At 37.2% G+C, this 6,866-nt stretch overlaps 1 long non-coding RNA gene across 1 annotated transcript in view; it reads left to right on the top strand.

Annotated features, from left to right (window-relative positions):
- Window positions 1-6,866, top strand: part of LOC145716400 (uncharacterized) — a 67,141-nt gene that overhangs the window by 39,950 nt on the left and 20,325 nt on the right. The window lies entirely within an intron of this gene.

Below are 6,866 nucleotides of genomic sequence, written 5' to 3'. Positions count from 1 at the left end.
TTTTTTTTTTAAAGATTTTATTTATTTATTTGAGAGAGAGAATGAGACAGAGAGAGAGAGCATGAGATGGGGGAGGATCAGAGGGAGAAGCAGACTCCCTGCTGAGCAGGAAGCCCGATGCGGGACTCGATCCCGGGACTCCAGGATCATGACCTGAGCCGAAGGCAGTCGCTTAACCAACTGAGCCACCCAGGCGCCCAGGAGTTAAGATTTAAGAGAAAGAAGGGACTGAGGCAAAAAAAAAAAAAAAAAAGAGGAGAGTTTTGTTTTGTTTTGTTTTGTTTTTGAGAGAGAGAGAGAAGGTGGGAGGAAGGGCAGAGGGAATCTTAAGCAGGCTCCATGCCCAGCATGGAGCCCAAAGCAGGGCTAGATCTCAAGACACTAAGATCATAACCTGAGCCAAAACCAAGAGTTGGATGCTTAACCAACTGAGCCATCCAGCTGCCCTGAGGTTCACTCTTTTTAATAGTACTTATCTTACTGGGATAGCCAGATATTAAGAATTCACGTTAATTTCTCTGCTTTTTAAATCCCTATTCATTGCTCCTATCTCTACTTCAACTGTTAATGTACACTTAAAATGTCAGTATTTCAACATTTCAATGGAAATAACAAACTTAGGTAAGCTGGAATCAAATGCAAGATTGCACTCATTTTTGTTTTTTTGTTTTTACTTGTTATTCCATTATTATTTATTTAGCAAACCATTGGAGTATGCTTACCTCTTTTCTTCTGGATACAAGCCTTTTATAATAAATGCTCACTGTGCCTATCAGATTTCACTTCAAATGATTTATTATGTCAGGGAGCCCCTGTGCTACTGTTTTATTATATTACATTTCCTTTCTAGTACATATAGCTTTCTCATGATAAAGCTAATTCTGAACTCATTACTACCAATTGCATATTAGCCTATATCCCAATCTGACTATTGAAATATTTTGTTTGTGCCAATAATTTTATAACCTAATATTCATGTACTTTATCTGTTAATCACCACAACCTGAATTAATGTAGCTATATATCTGATTTATTTGCTACTGTTTCATGATCCCAGAAGAGCTGCAGCACATTTCAGAGTCTTAAATATGTGCATATTGAGTTTTCATGTTGCTTAAAATTTTAGAGTAAAATTTTGACTTTCTGTGTTGTTTTAAAATCAAATTTAAAAGAAAAGTTTTGAGGTTTCTAACCATTTGCTTGGCATATAGTAATGCTGACTTCTAAGTACATGCACATATGATTTCTTATTTGCTGATTTCTCTCTATAATAGAAATTTTGTAAATATGGTCACCCCTGCCCCCAAAACATATATTTCAATCTTCATCCATAAAGAGTTTGACATACAAGTTTCAACTTTGATTTGCATTGTATAATTTTAAGTTGCTCTCTGTATTAGATAGATTCTTAAAAACTAGAATAGATGAACTTTGTCCCGTTTCTAACTACTGAACTTCTCATTTAATTGCAGAATTAGATTCACACACATATCTGCCCCTCAGACTTCTTGGCTAAATGTACGCTTTATTAACTGTTTAAAGTATGATTACTCTGAAATCATAAACACTGGTGGATTGTACTGAAATGAACTTTGAAGATTTCCGTGTAGGGACTTAGTGGATGTGTTTTTAAAAAACTAAGTGGCTGAAATAATGTGCACAATTTTAGGTCTCCAGTTTTCTTTTATTCTTATTTCAAATACACTGGCACCAATAAGCATAGCAAAAGCAAAACACCTGTAATATCATTTATTTTCTTAACCATGATGGGACTCCATTTTTAACAACATGGTAAGTCATTTTGTTCAGTAAGAATAAAGTTATGGGAGCAAACACAATCATTCCAGTGTCTGAGCAGTAAAAGCTGGTAATAAGATTAGCTGGGTTGGGGGGGAGGGGAGACTAGCAGAACTCCATAACCTAAAGTGAGATTGAGATATAAATGTCTAAGGAATAAATTTAATTAATCTTAAGGAATTCACACCTCTCCAATCCTCACATCTGGGGCAACTTCAACTTTTGACCAGTGGCTTTAATAAGCTTTTGCTAAAACTAGATATCATCAGCATTAGAAACCTTTTGTACATCCATTATTCATTGGAATTATCTATCTCCTAAGCTAATGATCGTTAGCATCTTCCTTACTGGCTCTGGAGAGGGAGTATAACTCATTATTTCATTTTTCTAAAGGTAGGAGTTCAGTGTATGCCAGTTAAATGAGAAAACTATTCTAATTGACCTTGAGAGGTTAAAAGAATGGATTTGATAGAAAAAAAAAGATAAATGGAAAAAAATAAGCTAAAAAATATGACCATCTGAAAAGTAACAAAAGGAACAGGAGTATTCACTTGAGTACAAAATAGCAACAATAATTTAGGAAAGCATACACAATGTTACCTATGGCTATTCTAGAACAAAACAGAAGTATAATATTCAGTATAAAATTGGCACTAATTTAAACTACATAAGTGATTGTTTTTGACTGAGGAAAGTGGTTAACAGTAAGTTAGTTTTCTGATATAAATGAGAAGTGGGATATTTTAGCCATTGAAAATTTGTTCAACTTAACCTCAGGTTAATTTCCTTCGTGATTTTTCTTCCTAAAACCCAACCCTGGGAAAGGAGAGTCTTTTCAAAAAATGGTACTGGGAAAACTGGATATCCACATGCAAAAGAATGAGTTTGAACCCTTAACTTATGCCATATACAAAAATTAACTCAAAATGGATCAAAGATATAAACATAAGGCTCCGAAATACAAAACTCTGAGAAGAAGGGGAAAGCATAAGGGGGAAGCTTTACGACATTTTTGGATAAAATAACCAAAGCACAGGTAACAAAAGAAAAATGAGGTAAAATGTGGACTTCATCAAAAATAAAAACTTTTTGGGCTTTGAAGAACACTATCAAAAGAACAAGAAGGCCACCCACAAAACAGGAGAAAACATTTTAAATCAGATATCTGATAAGGGATTAATATTCAGAATATATGAAGAACTACAACTGAACAACAACAAAATAATCTGGTTAAAACACGGACAAAGAGCTTGAATAGACATTTTGCCAAAGAAGATATACAAATGGATAATAAGCACCAAAAAAAATGCTAAACATCACTAACATTAGGAAAACTAGAGTCAAAACCACAGTAAGATAGTCTTGTGAAAGATGGCTATTAGAATGGCTATTATAAGAGAAAGGCGGGGGAGCAGAAAATAACAAGCATTGACGAAGATGTGGAGAAATTGGAACCCTTGTGTACTGCTAGTGGGAGTGTAAATTGGTGTAGCTGCTATGGAAAACAGTATGCCAGTTCCTCAAAAATTTAAACAGAATTATCATATAATCTAGTAAATCCACTTCTGGGTTTATATCCAAAACAATTGAAAGCAGGGACCCAAATAGGTATATTTTTTTAAGATGTTAATTATTTATTTGACACAGAGAGAGAGAGAGAGAGCACAAGCAAGGGGAGTGGCAGAGGGAGAGGGAGAAGCAGGCTCTGCTGAGCAGCCCGGTGCGGGGCTCGATTACGCCCATGTTCATAGCAGTATTATTCACAGCAGCCAAAAGGTGAAAGTAACCCAAATGTCCATCCACAGATGAGTGGATGAACAAAATGTGGTATGTACCTACTGTGATGGTTAATGTGTCAACTTGGAGGAGGTATTTGGATAAGATTAACATTTAAATTGCTTTAAGTAAGCACATTGCCCTCTTGAATGTGGGTGGGCCTCATCCAATCAGTTGAAGGCCCACTAGAACAAAAAGATTGGTCTCTCTACGCAAGAGGGAATTCTCCAGCAGACTGCCCCTTGTCTTCACCTGCACCATCAACCCTCCTGGGTCTTTGCCTGCTGACCTTGAGACTGGAATTGTACCACTGATTGTCCTCAGTCTCCAGGCTACCAGTCTCCACTCTATACTCACACCATTGGTTCTCCTGGGTCACAAGCCTGCTGCCAAAATTACAGATTTTGGACTTCCCAGCCTCCATAATCATTGATTGCCAATTCCTTATAGCAGATCTCCTTATATAGAGATTGGTTCTATTTATCTGAAGAACCCTGCCTATTGTGCCTACAATTGATATGTGTAAGTATTATATACTTGTTGCACTTATCTTTAGTTGTAAAATTTCTCACCATCAGAGCTTGGTTGATCTCGCTAGCGTCTTACACTTTACTCTCAGAGGTTTTGGATACCGAATGTCTGTCTGATTTTGGTGCTCTGGTATCCCAGGATTCCATACATTTTATAATAGTGTAATGCTCACTTTTGCTGTCATAAATCTTCACTTCAGACATCAGTTAGCTGTTTCATTCACCTTTAGTGGTTTGGTACAATCTGTTTCTCAATCCCTGCCCTGCCTCCCTGCATTTATTCCAACACTTAATCTCAAAGCACCTCATTCCCTCTTTACCACTCAGCTATCAATTGCCAGCTGGAAACCTCCGAGGTCCCTCCAATCTTCTCTAGGAAAGGGAAGTAGTAAGGTTCCAGGCTGGACATGCAGGCAGCTGAGCAGGTGCCGGAGACTGATGGCTGTCCCTATGCAGTGTGCCCAAAGGCTCTTTCTATTCAAGGGAGTGCAAGAGAGTGGGAAGTAGCTGGAGCTCAGCAATTGTGCTCCGCAGATACCCAGCTGGAATAGGCCCTAGGCACAAGAAACTGAAGAGTGAGTGAACACAGCCAGGCTGGTATCAGTGAAGGAATTTTTTTCGCATGTTCAAAAGTTTTAGTACTTAAAGTATATTAACTGTCAATGATTTTTAATTTTATAGATTCTGACAGTAGTCAATAATAAAATACATTGATATAAATACTGACAGATTGTTATTTTGCTGCAGTATTGCACTAATTAATGTGATTTTTAACCCCTGCAATCCTTGTCATTGTGTTTCTGTCTGTTGAACACCCGTTTTCTTACGTCACATCCATAGGTTTGCCAGAGTTAGCAGGGAAAAATACAGGATTCCCAGTTAAATTTGAATTTTGGATAAACAATAAATAATTTTTAGTTCAGAAATTCAAATTTGACTGGGTGTCCTATATTTTTTTTTTTAAAGATTTTATTTATTTATTCATAAGAGACAGAGAGAGAGAGAGGCAGAGGGAGAAGCAGGCTCCCCACTGAGCGGAAAGCCCGATGTGGGACTCGATCCCAGGACCCTGGGATCATGACCTGAGCCGAAGGCAAACGCTTAACCATCTGAGCCACCCAGGCACCCTGGGTGTCCTATATTTTATCTGACAATCTTACACACTTCCCAGTCTTGACTATTGATCTTGTTTGGGACCTTCAAATAGTAAGCCATGACCACCAAAGTGGACTATCTCACACCCACAATTGGCCTATTTCCTTTGAATCCCCTACCTCCCATTCATTCAGGTTATGGGCATCTGTGTCCTAAGATATGACAACCAGTAATCTTTTGATAGTGTTTGTAACTTGGAACCAAATACAATGCTTTTCTTGAGATGTGACTTGAGCCAAAGAGTAGGACTAGACCTCCCTTGTAGAATCTACTTCTGCTAATAGCGTCTAAGGTAACAACCTATTAGTCAGCTTCATCACACTGATAACTAATATTGATCTTCATCTAATTTACTTTGTCTTTTTCAAATGTTTAGCTGAATGATATTTTACTCCCTAGTTTTCTTTTCAAGCCTTACTTCATTCTATTTTGAAAGATTACACCAACAAATTTTCCTTGTCCCTTTCATTTCTGAGCTCCTCTGAGAGTTAGCTGAGTAGCCCCACTGGCATTGCTAGGTATTCACCTTCTGAACTCCTAATCAGGCTTGTCTGAGATTGTGTCATCTGAGTTTTGTGTTATCTCTGAATATTTTTTTCTCCAAAATTTAAGAAATTTAAATCTGTAAAGTATATGTCCACCTTTGCCCATGTATTAGGTGCTTTACATATATTATCTCTTTTAATTCTCACATAACCATGAAAAGCAAGTTCTATTATTTCTGATTTACAGATGAGGAGACAGAGATTCAATGAAATCAAGTGACTTGTCCAGGTCAAGACTTGGGTAAAAGTAGAAGTGCTAGAAATGGAAGAGGCAAGCACAATGTGGAGCCTAGATAACTGGATAAAATCCTAGCCTCAGAAACATCAATGAGGGTGCAACCTCTGAGAGATGGGGCAGCCTCAGGGCATTCCAAGGGCCCACAAGAATTAGGTAGGACTTTGATCTCACACTAAGCACCTGCCAAACTGCTCACCAGAGCTCATCTTCGGGCAGACTTTGAACAGGTCTTTGGCATCAAGAGGTAAAATAAGAGCTTACAAACCCAACCATGGATGAGACTAACCTAGGCTGTGGTTGCCAAATACCTGGAATTTCTAAAAATCAAAAGCAGTTTTGTAAAACAGTAAATAAAACTTGAATTCTAAAAGAAAGTATGAATTTCACAAGATGCCTGAGGCAGTTTAGTTGTATTTTCTCTCATATACTTTCACAGATGATAGGATGGAATTGTAGCACTGGAAACAGATCTTAGAAATCACCTAGTTCTTCATTGTATAGGACATGTAAGTTTAGAGTGGTCAGATGATTCATCCAAAATTCACACTTGTAGCAGAGCAAAGAGTCTAGAGCCTACATTCTCCAGGCAAATCTCTTTTAATTAGATGATATTTATATTATTATTATAGTTGATTTTTAACTCTAAGTTGATAACTAACATGTCATTCATATTTACTCTATTGACAGGTAGAATATCTCTATCTATCATCTATCTATTTATCTATCATCATCATCTATCTACCTATCTATAATCACCTTTCTGTCTTTTAAGTCATTTGCCTTCTTATGGCTACTTGTTTTTTTTTTTTTTTTTTTTTGGATGTT

Source organism: Leptonychotes weddellii, chromosome 12, assembly GCF_054177405.1.
Source record: "Leptonychotes weddellii isolate Sample4059 chromosome 12, ASM5417740v2, whole genome shotgun sequence".
Lineage (NCBI taxonomy): Eukaryota > Metazoa > Chordata > Mammalia > Carnivora > Phocidae > Leptonychotes > Leptonychotes weddellii.
The sequence above is the reverse complement of the archived record's forward strand: the minus strand, read 5'-3'. Positions and strand labels throughout refer to the sequence as shown.